The sequence below is a fragment of the Miniopterus schreibersii genome (assembly GCF_964146895.1).
Source record: "Miniopterus schreibersii genome assembly, chromosome: 17".
Classification (NCBI taxonomy): Eukaryota; Metazoa; Chordata; class Mammalia; order Chiroptera; family Miniopteridae; genus Miniopterus; species Miniopterus schreibersii.
Window position 1 is genome coordinate 34,292,264 of NC_138117.1, and position 17,190 is coordinate 34,309,453.

The following is a 17,190-nucleotide window of genomic DNA, read 5'->3' on the forward strand; positions in this document are numbered from 1 at the left end:
GTGGGAAGCTGGCTGCTTTACAATGGCCCTTTTTATTATTTTGTAAGAGTAATGTTTTCTCCTATTTCTCCCCACCCCAAGTTGTGCTTAATTTTTTTTATGGATATATCATTTTATCTTGAAAATCCATTTTATTGACTCACACAGTTGTTTTTTTAATACAGCTAACATTTATATACATTACTCTGACTGATTCCATATTTCAAACAAACTAATCCAGGGTCAGAGTCCAGACATAAAGAAATGGGTAGATACTTGGCACAAACTTGTGAAAGATAACTGATAGTGGAAAGTGGACCCAGAGCAAGTGCTGCTGATGTTGGTAGGCTTTTCAGTAAAGTGATTGCATTCACTCAACTGGAAATTTAATTTTCACTGGGAGACCTCATCATTGTCAAAACTTACCTTCACTTTGCTGTTGTAGATAGCCAATCAGCCAGAGCCAGAGTCATTAAGTGCTATTTTCAAAGACTTAAACTACATAACATAGGGCAATTATCTAAGATCTTTTTTCCTAAATACTGGCATATCGCTTCACTGAGATGAAATATAGCAGCTGCTTATTTACATTGTGTCTGTCCACAAGAAAAAGTGAAAAATACAGTATTTTCTTGAAATTTTAACTTTGTAATGACAGGAATTCCAATTCAGCCAGACAAGAAGACTAACTTTATTTTACTTGAAAAAAACACACAAAACTGTCCTTAATATGTCAGTAAGATTTTCAGCACCATCAAACCATTTTGGATTTTTGCTCTTTCCCCTTAACACACCAGGTTTATTAAAACAATGCTTTTTTTAATACTACATTGGGGTCACAGAGTAAAGTTCTGCCCCTGCTATCTCTTTATTAGAGACCCTCTGGAGTTAGGAAAACTACCACACCCAGGCTGGTTGTTAACTTCCCACTATGGTCTTTATTTCTGGGGGCGAAATGATGTGTCTTTCTTTGCCTAAACCCCTTCCTGGTATGTCTCAACATTATTTATTTATTTATTTTTAAAAGAGCTAATAATTAAAGTTTATTGTAAAGAAAGTATCATTTCTAAGAAAAAGCAGCTTCCCATTTCTAGAAAAATCATACCTAAAATAACATTCTAGAGTTTTAGCCTTTAATTTCAAAAATAACTTTTACGTCTGTGTGTGTGTGTTTACAGAGCTCTTTTTTTCATCCATATACAATCACAGAAGGACCTTGATAACTAGTAAGGGGTATCAACATTATTTAATGACACTTTTTAAAATAAATATGTCTATAAACATTAAATTTTAAAAAATCTTATTTATTTATTTTATTACTTTAGCACTTGACAGCTTTTTAAAACTGTAACTTCGTTATTTCTTACAATATTCTAAATCTGCCTTCTATAAAAAAATTAAAAATGAGAAAAAAAAGATTGATGATTAGAGAAGGTGGTTTAAGACCAATTCGAATACTGAGACGTTAGGCCCGTTAACGTCTCCAAAACACCCCAGTGCACGAGTTATAAAAGTGGGCGCCTTACAGAAGACAAAAGATCCATTATTCAATAAACATTTACTGTGTATCTACCATGTGCCAGGCATTGGGGTGGGCACTTGGGAAAACAGACTCCATCCTAGCTCACTGAATGGAAAGCCCCATGAGGCCAGGGGCTGTGACAGTCTCGTTCAACCCTGGCTCCCCAGCACCCATCACAGTGCCTGCCACAAGAGGGTGTTCAATGCCAACATGGATGGGTAGGTGAATGGATGGATGGAGGGATGGATGGATGGATGGATGGATGGATGGATGGATGGAGGGATGGAGGGATGGATGGATGGATGGATGGATGGGCAAATGGATAGATGAGTTGATGAAGAGATGTGTGGATGAATGGATGAGTGGATGGATGGGTAAGTGGATGGATGAATGGATGAATGGATAGATGGATGGTTGAATGGGTAGGTAAGTGGGTGGATGGATAGATAGATGGGTGGATGGGCAGAAGGACAGATGAGTGAATAGATGGATGGATGGGTGAATGGATGGATGGATGGATGTCCTGCAGCATCTCAGAGCCTAATGGGTCTACAAATCAGACAGCCAAGAACATGGAAGTGGAAATACTCTTGTGAAGCCCTTCTGCTCTATGACCTTGAATGAGCAGATCTGCCGCTCAGGTTCTCGCTTTGTTCATCTTTAAACAGGAGTGATGCTCTGGTTTCTTTGGTTCCGTCAGCTGCCATTCTGTGAAAACAGAAGGATCCTATGATTCTGTGAAAACAGGCCCTATAATGCTCTTTGTCAGAGTGACCATAGGAATAGCTTTATGCTTCCTTTTAAAACTAGACAAAGGCAGTATGATTAGGTTCCTTGTTTAATTTCATTTTGGGCAAGAAAAGGCATTGTAGCAACAAAAATTATGGAATTGGCTTTGCAACATGACTTGGCTGGGAAAAGGGGGGTAACTGTTTAGTTAATCATCCATCTCCCCCTAAAATAAAATAAAAAAGGAGAAGCAGCACCTCCACCCAGCCTCTGGGAACTACCCTTATCAGATTTCAGTGGTGCTTTAATGATCCCAGCACAGTCAATAACTCAGTGGATCCCAGAAGAGACATGAGAAGAGAAAAAGGCAGCCAACTATTACCCCTCAGTACTGCTACACGTTTTACGGCACATGTCTCTTTCTATCTTCTAGCAGCCCTGTGAGGCAGGGGATTTGTGTCCATTTAATAGATGTGGATACTGAGGCCTAGAGGCTAAATAGCTTGGCCAAGGTCACGCAGCTCGTGAGTGGGTGGGTAGGACTCCAGCCTGGGCCTGCATGACCCAGGCTTGTGCTTTCCACACTGGGTCTGATAGGCTAGACCAGAAACACACTGTTTTCTTTTTCAAGCAGCCATTTTGCTGGGAGATTTTGAGCCAAGACATGTACAGCATGCTGGACTGGTTGATTCAGTCTGTGATTCCTACCAGCTGAGACTCATCTAAGGAGTGCTCATGGTATACTAAGGGCCACGCTAACTGCTTCACATAAATTAGCAAGTGATTACCCAATGGCACCCCTATAAAGCAGTATTGGTATCATCCCTTTTTTACAGAGGAAGAGACTGAAGTTCAGAGAAGGTAAGGGATTTGCTTAAAGTCACACAGCACATAATTCAGTTGCTAATTAACACACCCGGAGCCCTTCACCAAGAAAGCCTACTGCCTCTTTGTTTTTAGAACTGGGAGGAGACTATGGGTGATTTAGTCCTAAATGCAATGTGGTAGCCTGGAACTGGAAAAATGACCTTAGTGGGAAATATCGAGTGAAATCCAAATAAAGTTTGGAGTTTAATTAATAAGAGTGTGCTAGTGTTGGTTTCTTACTTGTGACAAACGTCCACAGGATGTAAAATGATAACATTGGAGGAAGCAGAATGAGGGCTACTTGGGAACCCTTTGTGCTATCTCTGCAACTCTTCTGTATATCTAAAATTATTCCAAAGCAAAAGGTTTATTAAAAGAAAAGATTTAGTCCCCACTTGCCCCATTTTCAGCCAGGGGAAACCAAGGCTGAGACGGAGGAAGTCACAGCCAAGCAGTGGCCCAGCCACTCCTGACCCTGCACCCAGGCCTGGCCCCGCAGCCCCAGGGTCCTGGGGTGGGGGTGTTGGCTGGTGTGTTGTGGGCGGCCTTCTGGAGCCGAATGAGGGGAAGGTGAGGCGCTTCCATGGGATGTGTCAGAACCTCTCCTTGACACAGGACGTGGCATTTTGAAAAATGAGTTCCTAGGTCTGGCCTTCGGATCAGCGAGGACAGGAGTGGCTCCTGCTCAGCCTCCAGCCACCGCCGGGCGAGCCGGCCTGAGGGCTGCGCCACTCAGTGCTGAATGTGAATCCCGTGCCTCATGGGGTCGAAGGAGGCAGGGCAAGTGGAGGTCTGAAAACACTGGAGGCTTGGGCTCAGTTTGAAGAGGAAGACGTTGGGGGCCGGGCTCAGGCACACTCCATGCAGATTTCTCACCCAAGTTCCAAGTCAAGGAGAGGCTGGCTGGTCTCTGGGAGGTGAAGACCTGCCTGCCTGCTCCCTGGGGCCTGCAGGAGGGCTCCTCGCCTCTGTCTGAGGTGGGGCTGCTGCCTCCGCCAGGAAGCAGGTAAATCACACCTGCGAGAGGGGTAAGAACAGCCAGTTCGCAGCCTGTTGCATCTGCAATTTCCTTTCTCTGTAGCTGGAGTTAGAGTTGCCTTCCCCGGTGCCTGCTCTCCAGCATCTTTCTCACTTCTTCATTGGGGATGTGAAATTGTGGCTGACATTTCACAGTCGGAGTTTCATCCCGAACACACAGCGTATCTTAGACACACTGCTGATGACCTGTGACTATGAGCCCAGAAAATAAATAGTTAGAACACTGATGATGGGAACCCACAGGCATTGAGTATTGAGTATTTGCCTAACTCTGCATTAGCACTTTACAACATGATCACTTTTAATTCTCACAGTCTATAGGAAGATATTCTTATCTGTCCCATTTTACAGGTGAGTACATGGAAGCCCAGAGAGGTTAAGTAACTCACTCAAGGCCATACAGCTAATAAATAGCCAAACATGGGGAACCTCACTGTAAAGAATATGCTCTTAACCTGGGTGTGATCTGCTGCCCCGTTTTGGCACGCATTCACCTTTTATATTTTATTTCCACAACAAAGTCCTAGCATGTCAGTATACCCTGACCTCTCTTGGGGGAAAACACTTTGTGTTTGATGCTTGGCTGACTGGCAGTAAAGAGGAAAGAGCTTGAACTTCAGATTAGAGAGACCTGGTCTCAAATCCCAGCTTTGTAGTAGCTCTCTAGCCGTATGACCCAGACAAGTCATGAGACCACCCTACCTCCTTGGAATGATAACTGAAATGGTGGTAATAACACCCACCCGGAGGCTGCTGCTGAGAAGGTTACGTGAAGCAGTGCGTGCCCAGAGCCCAGCCCAAGCTGCCGTGTACCTGCCCAAAATTCAGGCAAATTCCTGAGTGGAAAGAACCCAGGCTGTCAAGTCAGATTGACTTGGATTGGAGCCCAGTCTAGCTCCTTATTTATTCTGTGACCTTAGGCAAGTGGCACATCTGACCCCTGATGTCTCCTCATTCATGAAATGGGTACATCATGAGAAGGGAGCGCAGGGCTGCCTATGGTAGGATTATGGTGCTTTGCAGAGAAGCAGGGCTGCGGGCAGGACTGATGAGAACACCGTGAAGGGCCTGGTCTGGGGTTGCAGTCAGGTTCATGCGCCCGTCATCATTTATGAATTTCCCTCTCCCTCCTTTGTCCCCCCTGCTCTTCCCTTCTTGCTCATGAGCTTGTTGAGGTCAGAGAATTGACTGTTCTGGGGGACAGCTGGGAGGGGAGGGCCAGCATAGGGAGCTGGCAATTGCTCAGTGTCAGCCTCCCGTCACCTGCTGTGTGGGGTTGTGGTGGGAGTCGGGGCTGCTGACCTTGATCTTAGTCAGTTCAGATGGGCATCCAGCAGTCTGGCTTCTCAGACCTCGTCCAGCTGGCTACCTTCTCCAGTGTCTCAGAAACACTCTAGGGGACAGGGGACTTGAAATTGCCATGTCACAGATACCACCTTGAACCCTTAAGCAGAGAATTCTCTGGGACTCCACAAAGAGAGCAGGGATTTAAAAAATGAACACACAGTTTCTGCTGAGGCCGAGGCAGCTGAGTTCCAACCAGCAGGTGACCAAGTGAGGAGCCTGGGATCACAAAGGCCAGGGTTTGAAGAGTGGCTCCAGTACTTACCGCCAAGGGAACTAACCCCCCTCAGCCTCAGTTGTCTTCTCTGTGAAATGGGCTTAGTAAAGATTCTCACATCCTGAGACTATGCAATTTAAATAAGATCACACCTGTAAAACAATCCCCACATGCCTGCCATGTACAAAATGCTCAACAGATGTGGGCTACCCGTAACCGAGGCCAATGATGGTTAAAAGCAATGTCACTCCATTAAAAAATGCTAAACTGTGTGTCTCACAAGTGTGGGGGAGGAGTCTTCTATTTATTTTTTATATTTTATTATTTTTTTAATCTTCACCCAAAGATATTTTTTCCATTGCTTTTTCAGAGAGAGTGGAAGGGAGAGAAAGAGAGAGAGAGAAAAACATCAGTGTGAGAGAGACACATGGATTGGTTGCCTCTCGCATGGGAATCAAGCCTGCAACTGAGGTAAATGCCCTTGGTCGGCATTGAACCTGGGACCCTCCAGTCCTTAGGCTGGCGCTCTAACCACTGAGCCAAACGGGCCAGGGAGGCAGGGGTCTTGTTGAGATGTGAGTTCTATTAATCAGGGTGGGGCCCGGGGCCCGAGAATCTGCATTTTCAATCATTTCCTGGGTGATTCGATGCTGCTGGCCTTTCAACCACAGTTAGAGCAGCATGGGGTTGAAACTCATTTTCAAGCAGAGACCCTCTAAGCCTTGGTTAAGATGAGCTAATTCCTGAAAACAGGCTTACTGTTACATCTAGGAGTGGAGAGGACTTCGTTATTGAGCAGCTGTTTAGTCTGGGGTATGTTGAATGCATTATCTCTTGGGATCCTCACAGCATCTCTGAGGGGTGTTATCAACCCCATTGTACAGATGGGGACCTGAGCCTCATAGGTTAAGTGCTCAAGGTCACAAAGCTTAGTAAAGAGGGGCTGGGATATGCACTTGAGCCTCCTTGCCTCCAGTCCCTGCACCTTCCTGTGTACCTCCCTGGCAACAGCAGGAGCCTGAGAACACAGATGATCCAAACAAGCCACCTCCTCCCTGTAGATCTCAGTTTCCCTGTGGCAAAATGAGTGGCCTGAGTGTAGATGACCTGTAAGCTCCCTCCCCACCCTCGGCTGGAAGAGTTTATCAGTCCGAATGCTCTCCACTCTTACTCAGCATTCACTTGGCTGCTTCCCCACACTGCTTTCTAATTTGGTGTCCACGTCTGGTTGCAGACATATCAATGTCACCCTGTCAGGTTAGGAACACCAGCAAAACTGCTGGACACAGTCATCTTCCCAAAGCAGACCAAGTGGTGTAGTGGTGACCAGAATAAACTCAGTGCCTGGGCCAGAGAGAACATTCTTCTACTCCCCAGAGAGGAGCCTTTCAGCGTCCCTGCAGGTAGAGAAGGCCATTTGCGTCAACTGGAAGTCATGAGGGATCCAGTGTCACCTGAAGCCCGGCCTTGGAGTCTTAACCCCACAGGGCCTAAGTGCTAAAGGGATTGGTGGAAGGACAGGCAGATGGGCCTGCATTTGTAAGGGGGGCTCTCAGGTACCTTCTGGGCTTGCAGACCAGAAGTTCTGAGAACTAGGCAGGATCTCAGAAGAGCATGTTGGCCAGAGCTGACATCTCTGGGTTCCAATTCCAGCTTTGCCACCTCCTAGAATATGACCTTGGGCAAATTATTTAATCTCCTTGGACCTCAGTTTTCCTTCTGTATAATAGGGCTAATGGTAGTTGCCAGGATAGGGTTGGGGTGAGAATTAAATGAGAATTAAATGGAAAGCCCTTAGAACAGTGCCTGGCACATGGTAAGCACTGAGTACATATAGGCCATGCCCGTAAATGTGAGGCTTGTCAGGGCAGGGACTTCTCTGTTTTGTTTATTATTGAGTACCCAGTACCCAAAACAGTGTCTAGCTCATGGTAAATACTCACAGATATTTGTGCAATGATTGAGCCTCTACAGTGGTGATTTTCAAATTGTGTTTCAAGGAACCCTGAGGAACCTGGTGTCTCTATATGGAGGGAGTGTGGGGAGAAACACTTGAGGAGGAGCCAGCATCATTCTGTTCCCTTCCCTTGCCCAGAACCTCTGATTTATATGCTATATATGTGGTTTTCTGGGTAAAATTTTATTTGGAGGAAGATTTTTGCAGCTTCAAAAATAGTTAGAAAATCATCAGTATCTACAATTTTGTTCCTGGACCCTAGGTTGCTCTGGGTGAGGGCTTAGAAAGCTGCTTCTGTCACCTTATCTATGATCTACTGAATCAGATTTTCTGGGACAGGGGCATGCATTTTAAACTGATTTCTTAGGGGATTTCTATTCATGCTAACACTTGAAAAGCACGTTGCTAATCATTTTACAAGTGGAGAAACTGAGGCCTTGTTGGTAAGGTGCCTGACTCAGAGCCTCAAGGGGGATGTTGGAAGGGTGGGTGTAAAGGTGTCAACTCCTAGGGTCAACTCCTAGGCAGTGCTCCTTCTGTGCTGGGGTTTCCGTGACTTTTCACACAGGCAAGCTGCTGGAGACCCCTCCTAGGTTCTAAGAGGAGGTTCTATGGAGATGCCGGGGGGTACACAGGCATAATCACCACTCGCAGCCCCATGATCACCACTCTCAGCCTGGTGGCAAATTTCTGGTTTTTGAGCTTTGGCTTTGCCCGTATGTACCCCAGGGTAGGCCCTTGGTGGGTGCTGGCTGAATGACAGGAGTGAATAAAAGAATGATTTTTTTTTTAAAAAAATCCTCACCTGAGGATATTTTCCCTCCCCTTTGATTTCTAGAGAGTAGGGAGAGTGGGAGAGAGGGAGGAGGGTGTGGGGAGAGAAACACATCGATTGGTTGCCTCCCACATTTGCCCTGACCCGGGAACCTGCAACCAAGGTATGTGCCCTTGACCTTGGAATTGAACCCTCGACCCTTTGGTCCATAGGCCACACCGGCCATGGCAAGAGTGACTTTCTCTTGGAGGGGTATAAACGAACAGCATACAGTATAATAGCAGATGTTACTAAGCTCCTTGAAGAAAATGGAACTAGGTAAGGGAGAGCCATCCTGCGCTTATTTTCTTCTAGAAGTTTCATAGTTTTCGGTTTTACACTTAGGTCAGTGACCCATTTGAGATTTCGAGTTAACTTTTATACCTGATGTGAAGTGAGGGTCAAGTTTTGTTTGTTTGTTTGTTTGTTTATTTGCTTTTAATATTGATCGATTGTTCTAGTTCCCTTTGTTCAAAGATCAGTTTATAGATAATAAGGCAGAAAGGTGTATGGCTTTGCCCACTGCTCTGTGTAGAATAGAATTTCTAGGCCAGTGGGAGGGAGGACAGAGAAGGGGTGAAGGTATAGTTGTGGGGAAGCCTCATGGGAGAAATGGGGCTCCAAGCGTCCCACTAAGTGGCCCTCACGGTAGAGAGCCCTACGACCTCCTGATGAAACCAGCAGCCGGAAAGCAGGGTGCCGGCCAGCCGGGAGGTGCCTGGTGGGATGTTTCTCTCGCTGTTCTCAGAGATTTGCACGGGTCTTGCGTAAAGTGCAGATTAGGAAAGCATTAGGTAACTAGAGAGTGGCCGGAGCGTATTACACACCAGCCTGGCGCGGGGCCACAGAATGCAGCCTGCGGGGATGGCCTCGCCGAGCAAGTCAAATGCGCTGGAACCAGGACAGGGATGGCTTCCTCTCTCCCTCCTGCAGCCAGGAGGGAGATCCTGCCGGATCTGGCTGGTCCCTGGAGCCTCCCTAGTGTCTCCAGGCCTGTGGAGGTGGGACAGAAAGCTGAGAGGCCCTGGGAGCTGCGTAATTTCATGCATGTTGCTGAGCCTTTGCCCAAAGGAAGGTTAGCAGCAAATAAAAATTTATTCTAGTCTTCCTGCCTCCTCCAGCCCCCAGATTGCCAGCCCTCCCCCAGGACCACTTAGATGTTTGACCCCCACTGTGACCCAGGGACCAAGGAGGGACCCCACAGGAAGCTGCTTCTTTCAAGAATAATACTGTTACCCAGCAGGGCATGGCTCAGCGGGTGAGCATCGGCCTAGGACCTAGGAGATCGAGGTTCGATTCCTGGTCAGCACACATTCCCCAGGCTTCGGGCTCAATCCCCAGCAGGGGGTGTGCAGGAGGCAGCCAACCAATGACCCTCTCTCATCATTGGTGTTTCTGTCTCTCCCTCTCCCTTCCTCTCTCTGAAATCAATAAAGATATATTTTTTAAAAAAAAAAAGAAAGAAAAAAGAAGAATACTGTCATGGCTCAAATATTTGGTGATCATTTACTCTGGGCTCACAAATTTGTTCATTCATAGGCCTGGACGTGATCCCTGACCTCTGGGTGTTCACAGTCAAGCTGTGGAGATGTGAGTTCACCTATATTAAAGGTGAAAAGGGAACTAACCCTTGCCGAGGGCCTCCTCTGTCCAGGCACTGAGTCAGGCATATCTAGACATTGTCAGATTTATTCCCACAGCAACTCTGAGAGCGAAATGGTCGTCTTCGTTCTTAATGTGGAAATTGGGGTTCAGAGAGGTTAAGTAACTTACCCTAGGTTGCACAGCTAGTAAGTGTCATAGCTGAGGTGTGAACTCAACACTGTCAGACTCCAGGGCCTGTGAGCTTTCCCAAATGATTTGCCGTACTCCATACTCAGAGCTCTGCTGGGGGTTGGGGGGCGGGGGAATGAGCCGCAGTGTCTAACAGCAGGATCTTGATGTCTGGTGAGGGGTGAACAGAAATAACCCCGATGGGCAGATAATGCAGTCAGAGCCATGGGCCCCCAGGGGGTCTGGGAAGCACGAGGAGGAGGCAGTGGCGTGTGAGCGTGGTCTTAAAGGACAGAGGCCCATATTCTGCCGAAATGGGGCTGGGGAGGAGATCCTGGAGGCCGAGAACAGGGGTGGAAATAGTAACAGCAAACCCGGCAGTTTATGTGCCAGGCCCTGATGTTCTTTGCAAATATTAACTCATCTAATCCTTACAACAGTCTAAGAGGTAGATATTATTATTTTCTTTATTCACTGAGGCCCGGAAAGGTTCAATAACTTGATTATGGTGACTAGGCTAGTGGATAATAGAGCCAGGGGTTAAACCCGGGAGTGGCATGTTTGCGGGGGCAGAAGAGTAGAAGGTCAGACTGAAAGGGAGGCTGGGGCTAGGCCGAGGCGCCTGTCCTTTGTCCAGTGGCCTTGTGAGCTCTGGGAGGCTCTGGGGTAGAGAAGTGAGGTCAGCAGACCTGTATTTAGGCAGATGACTCTGGTCGGGAAACTGTGGGTGAGGAAGGCAGCTGGGCAGATGGGTACAGAGATGGAGCGAGTAGCAGTGAGAAGCCGCAAGCCACAGGCTGTACCAAACCTCAGTTAACTATCTCTCTGGTCCAGAGAGGAGTCGGGCCAGAGGCTCCTGACCACCCATCACTGCCCCTGAGGCGCTCTCGCTCACGGTCACACCCTCACTGGCTCAGCTGTTTATCACACATCCAGAGTGGAGCTAGAAGCCCAGGAGGAGGGGAGGGAAGGTCTCCGTTTTACTTATGGATACTTCTCATTGCTTGGCACACAATAAAATCGCAATAGTTTTTTGTTTGAATAAATTGGCAAGTTTGGACACTTAAGATAAGCAAATTATTAGCTTGTAGCTAAAAATACTAGAGTCATTTTTATTTTTGAAATATTGAAAGGGAGAGCAGCCCAGAAACAAATCATTTCCTATCCCCTCGCAACCACTTTTAAACTTGAATCGTAGTCTAAGATGCTTTGGGGGGAAAGCACAAGAGAGGTGAAATCTCTGATGTGTTAAAGTCTTGATGACCAGGTAAATCTAAAAATAGTTTTAGATTTACAGAGTTTTGCAAAATGGTATAGAGAGTTTCACTATAGTCTGTACCTAGTTTCCCCTATTTGTAACATCATATGGTTAGTATGGTACTTTTCAAAACAATTAAGGAACCAATATTGATATATTATTGACTAATGCCCATAGTTTACTTAGATTCCCTTAGGTTTTATTACTGTCCCTTTCCTGCTCCAGGATTCCATCCAGTGTCGCGTCTCCTTAGGCTCCTCTTGGCAGTGACAATTTCTCAGACTTTTTTTTTTTTGATGAACTTAGCAGTTTGGAGGAGTGCTCACCGATGAAGTATTTTGTAGACTTTAATTTTGTAGATTTTAATTGGGGTTTGCCTGATGCTTTTCTCATGATGAGCCTGGAGTTAAGGGTTTTGGGGAGGAAGACCATGGAGGTCAGAGTTGTATTTATTTTTAAGGCCTCAGTTCAGGTAGTTTAGATGAAAATGTGTTGTGGTCAATATAATATGCTTGTGAAATTGCCATGCTGATAAGGGACAACAGGACCTGGACCCCAAAGCAAAGACAAAAATAAATCACACAAGCCTTTTTCCTGCACCTAACGTCACCCTCCTTTCTCCCTCCCCCAAACCATCAGTATTGCAGTTTCTGGGTCGCCCTAACTCTAATTGAACGAGACTGACTCAGAAGGGGCCAGGGAGCTGCTGCACCCCCTGCCTCTTCCCCGCACTTCTTTCTGCATCAGTTTTCTTCCTGAGTAAATCTTCTTAGGATCAGAAGGGAGACATGTGGTTCTGTTCTCAAGGGTCTGCCCAGCCAGGGAGCCCCTGACTCACTCCTGCATTTATTAAATCCCAGGAGCTCTGCTTGGGGTGAAAAGATGAAAGAGACAGGGCTGCTGCTCCAAGGAGCTGAGGTTTGGAAGGAGAGACACACCACGAACACAAGCTGTCACTTGTCACAGGTCTTGCAAGGGGAGGTCATTCTATTGGGTTTGTAGGAAGCTTGCCAATCAAACGGAATGGGGCAGTAGAGGATGCCACTCAAATGAGCCTGTTGAGGAGCGGGCCCACCTGTCCCAGGGCGATGGGAGCAGGATTTATCATGATGGCCTTTTCCCAGGTACGTCAGCCTTTCGGTGAGTGAGCGGTGTCTGCCTGTGCGATGGCAAATGGTTTGCTTTGCACCCGGGCTGGCCAGCGGGAGGTAACCCGTTTTATCCAGAGGCTGTGCCATGTTGTACCAACCCTGATCCTTAAATCCCTGGCTCTTCTCCACAAAGCTTATGTCAAACTAACCGCTAGGGGAAGGCAGGATGGAGCTTTACAAAGAGCTCTACATCTCCAGCAAGGAGGTCTGGGCTCACTTGAAGATAAATGAACATTGCCTCTATTTGGGGGACAGATACGAAAAGCCAGCTTTTATGCTAAATGCCTTATTGCATTGTCTCATCTAATCCTCCAAACAGTAGGAGATAATAATCATCTGAATGAGGATTACCAATTATCGAGGATTTATTATGTGCCAGGGCTGCTTAAAGAGCTCGACATGGATTACCTCAGTGAATTTTCACAACCACCCTCCTCGTACTCACAGCTTCAGCATGGGGCTTGCGCAGTTTCTACCTCTGTGAGCACCCACCGCGTAGATCCAGGTACAGACCATTTCCCAGCGTCTCCCTTGGGCCTCTCCCAGCCATTGCCAGCCTCCCCCACCCCCAAGGAAACTGCTCTTCTGACTTCCAGCACCGTATGTAAGTTTGGCCCATTAAAATAATTATTTTTATTAAGGTGGACTTCACATAACAAAATTAACCGTTTTAATGTGAACAGTAGAGTGGCGTTTACCGCATTCACAGTATTGTGCAACCATCCCCTCGATGTAGTTCCAAACATTTTCATCACCACCAAGGGAACCCCATACTCATTGAGCGGCTGGCCCAGTTTCAAACATCAAATGAATGAGTGTCGCTGTGTGTGCCCTTCTGGGTTTGCTTTCTTCCTCTCAACAAGCATTTGTGAGTTACCCATGTTGTACGTCAGTGGATCCCACCATCATCCGCATTTTATAGATGAGGAAACTAAGGCACAGGGAGATTAAATAACCTGCTCACGGTCATTCTCCTTGTAGGTGGTCGAGCTGTGGGCCTGAGTGTGTGGCTCCTGGAGTGGGTGCCACACTGCAGAGCAGGAATGAGCTCCAGGGAGTGAGGCGACAAATGAAGTCAGGCAGCCAGGACTTCAGCGCCTTTCCTCTGACCGCCAAGCCCAAGCTGTCGCCCACTAGAGCATCTTCCCTTTGACTAGACATGTGACTTGAGGCCCTTTTTTGAGCCTCAGTTTCTCAATCTCAGTAAAGCCTCTGACTCTCCCCTGATGGGCTGTGGGGGGCTTGGTTGAGAGCCCTTGTAAATCTTGGGGTGCCATACAAACACAGCCATTAGGATTTAGTTGACTTGATGATGTCATGGTTCTTTGGGACCCTGGCAGGTCTGGATGGACCCTTGAGGAGGGCTGTCACTGCTTGAGGGCCGGGGCTGGTGGGAGGCCAGCCCCTCCTCTTCTCTCTGAGTGTTCAAACACCTAAAACCTGGGGTCTCTGCATTTGAGGAAGTTTGCCTTCTGAAATCTCCCCTCCTAGCCTGGTGGCGTAGGATACACATTCCCTGGGCAGGCCCTGCTGGAGTCCTGTAGGATGGCTCTGTTACCATTTATGACATTAGTTACCTGTCGGTCCAGAAGTCAGATTAGGAGAAAAAAAGCCCAGTAACCAGACATGGGACAGGCATGCTCTTGGAGGGGTGGTGCTTTGTTGAAATGAGGTCCCGTTATTTATCCAGTGCTAGAAAACTAGCATATTATCTATCATCTATAAAGCTGACTTTAGGGCTCCTGTCCTATGAATGAATGTAAAACAATGTCACATCATGAAATGGTGTTCTCCTGAATAACAACTGTCATCTGTCAGGCTCTGAGGTTCCTTGACGGTCTCAGGGCGGTGGCCGCTCTGTGTGCTCACCGGGAACAATGACTGTGGGGTGTGGCAGCCTCATAGTCCTGCTCTGCTATCCCCTCAGGCACGAAGTCTCCCACTCTAGCCTTGTTTAGATCCCAGTGCTTCCCTTTCCAAATGGTTTCTGAGGGGAAACATGAAAAGAATGTTCCAGAAGGCTCCCTGACCCAGGGATGATCTGCCAGAGCCATTTCCTGGATTACGGCCTCTCCCCCCATCAGTAAATCGTGTGAAACAGCCTCCTGTCAGCTGAAAACCCTGACGTGGGAAAAAGAGCTGACATACAGGGCTCGTTTTCATAAAGTTGACATTTCTCATGAATAGCAAATTCCTGAGCGTGGGCAGCTGACCAAGCCCAGGAATTCTCATTAGCTGGTGATAATCAGGCATGACTCTGATGCAGAAGGCAGCTTGGGGGAGAGGTCACCCGTGTGGGCAGGGATGACATGACCCACAGTGGATAACCGAGCATGATCTTGCCAGAGTGGCTGCTAAAATAGTAAAATGCTGTATGGGCTAGTAACTCCCTTCACCTCCCCAATAGCTCCAACCTTCACTGGGGACCCCCATGTCCTCCCAACCCAGCAGCCAAAAGGTTAATGCAGACCTGGCAAAGCCAGCTGGGGTCTGACCTTCCTCGGATGGATCTTTGCAAAGTGGTGGGTAAATAAATTGCGTGCCTCTCCTGGATGTGGGGCGACAGTTCCTCCCTCAGGCCCTGCTGAGACCTAGGGCCAGGCCCCCACCTTCTTCCTGTTTCCCGAGAATTTGACCTCTGATCCCATCTCTGTATATTTGAAAGACATCTAGGAAATGAGTTAAACTGATCATTTCCCATCCGGAAGCCCAGTCCCACCCATTTCACATCCCAGCTCCCAAACACTCAGCATTAGCTACTCTCCCCCCAACCCTCATCTCTGTAGCATTTCCTGGTTTTCCCAAACAGAATTAGTCACTTCCTCTTTTGCATTCCCATCGGTTTAGGAGCCATGCTGTCTCTGTGATCTAGTTTTACTTTATGAACACAGCGATTTTCTCTTATGGACATATAAAAGCTGGTGACTGTTTCTTTTTCTCTTTTTTGCGCTGGCTTCTGGGAAGCTCAGAGCCCATGTTGTAGCTCCCCTCCATCAAGTGATGTATGTGTGCTTTGTGCATTAACTTTCTCCCTGGCTTTATTTTACCTTAGCCTTTCTCCTCTCCATTTCTTTCTTTATATATATCTGTATTATATTCATCTATGTGTCCCACTTCAAATTTAAAAAATTTTTTTGCATTATCACTTTAATGAGGTCGAATTTACATAAATAAAATGCATCCACTTTAAGTAGACAGTTGATGAGTTGACAAATGTAGACACACATGTGACCACCACCATAATGATTACCTGGATCACATTTCTATGTGATCCCTTGTCCCCTTTTCCACTCCATTTATCACCCCACTCTGGTCCCAAGTACTGCTGATTTGCCTTCAGCCATTTCATATGAGATTTGCCTTTTTTTGGAGTTTCATATAAGTGGAAACATACAGTATGCATGGCTATCTTTGTAGAGTGGTCTTTGTGTCTGGCTTTGTTCACTTGACATAAAGCTTTGGGATGCACCCATGGTTTTGGATATGCCAGCAATGGTTCCTTTCTATCGCCTAGTCGTAGTCCATTGTGTGGATATATCACAATTTGTTTATTTCCCTTTTGATGGACATGAGCTATTTTCGTTTCTGGGCTACTATGAATAAAGCTACTCTCAGTATTTTTATATAAATTTGAACGGAAAAAAAGAAAAGACAGCTAATGTATTAGTTGGGGTTCTCCAGAGAAACAGAACCAGTAGAATTCATTCATTCATTCATTCATTCATTCATTCATTCATTCATTCATTCATTCATTCTAAGGAGTTGGTTCACATGATTATGGAGGCTGACAAGTTCCAGGACCTGCAGTTGGTAAGCCGGAGAACTGGTGAGAACTGATGGTATAGCTCCCATCCAAAGGCCAGCAGGCTCAAGGCCAGGAAGAGCTGATGTTTCATTTTGAGTGTGAGGAATGTTGAAGCCCCAAACTGAAGGCAGGCAGTCAGATGGGACCTCTTACCGAGAGCAAGGTCATACTTTTTGTTCTATTTGGGCTTTCAGCTAATTTGATGAGACGCACCCACATTAAGGACAATCTACTTTACTCAGTTTACTGATTTAATGTTAATCTTACCCCAAAACACCCTCACAGAAACTACCAGAATAATGTTTGACCAAATAACTGTGGCCCAATCAAGCTGACACATCTGGTATCAGTAGATACACAAGTAAATATGTAATCTAATTTGATGATTTTGGCTTCAAGGTTTGCCTTCCTTACTGAGCACACACACTTATTAATTAAAATACATTCATTTGTAGGAAATAGAAAGTCCAATATCAACAGCTGAAGCAAATAGATGCTTTTGCTACTCACATGCAAGAAATCTGGAGGAGGGTGGCTGTGGCATTGGCTTCATCTTCTTGGTGATGCCACCAGAGACCTGAGTTCTTTCTCTTTTTTATCTTCCTGGTGCAGTGGCCCCATGACTGCAGGATGCAAGGTCGCCATCCCCAGGTCTCAGGTCACCAGTGAGGCAGGGGAAAGAGGCACAGGGGAGCAGAAGGACTGAGGGAGCCAGCTAAATCTGCCCCTTTTTATC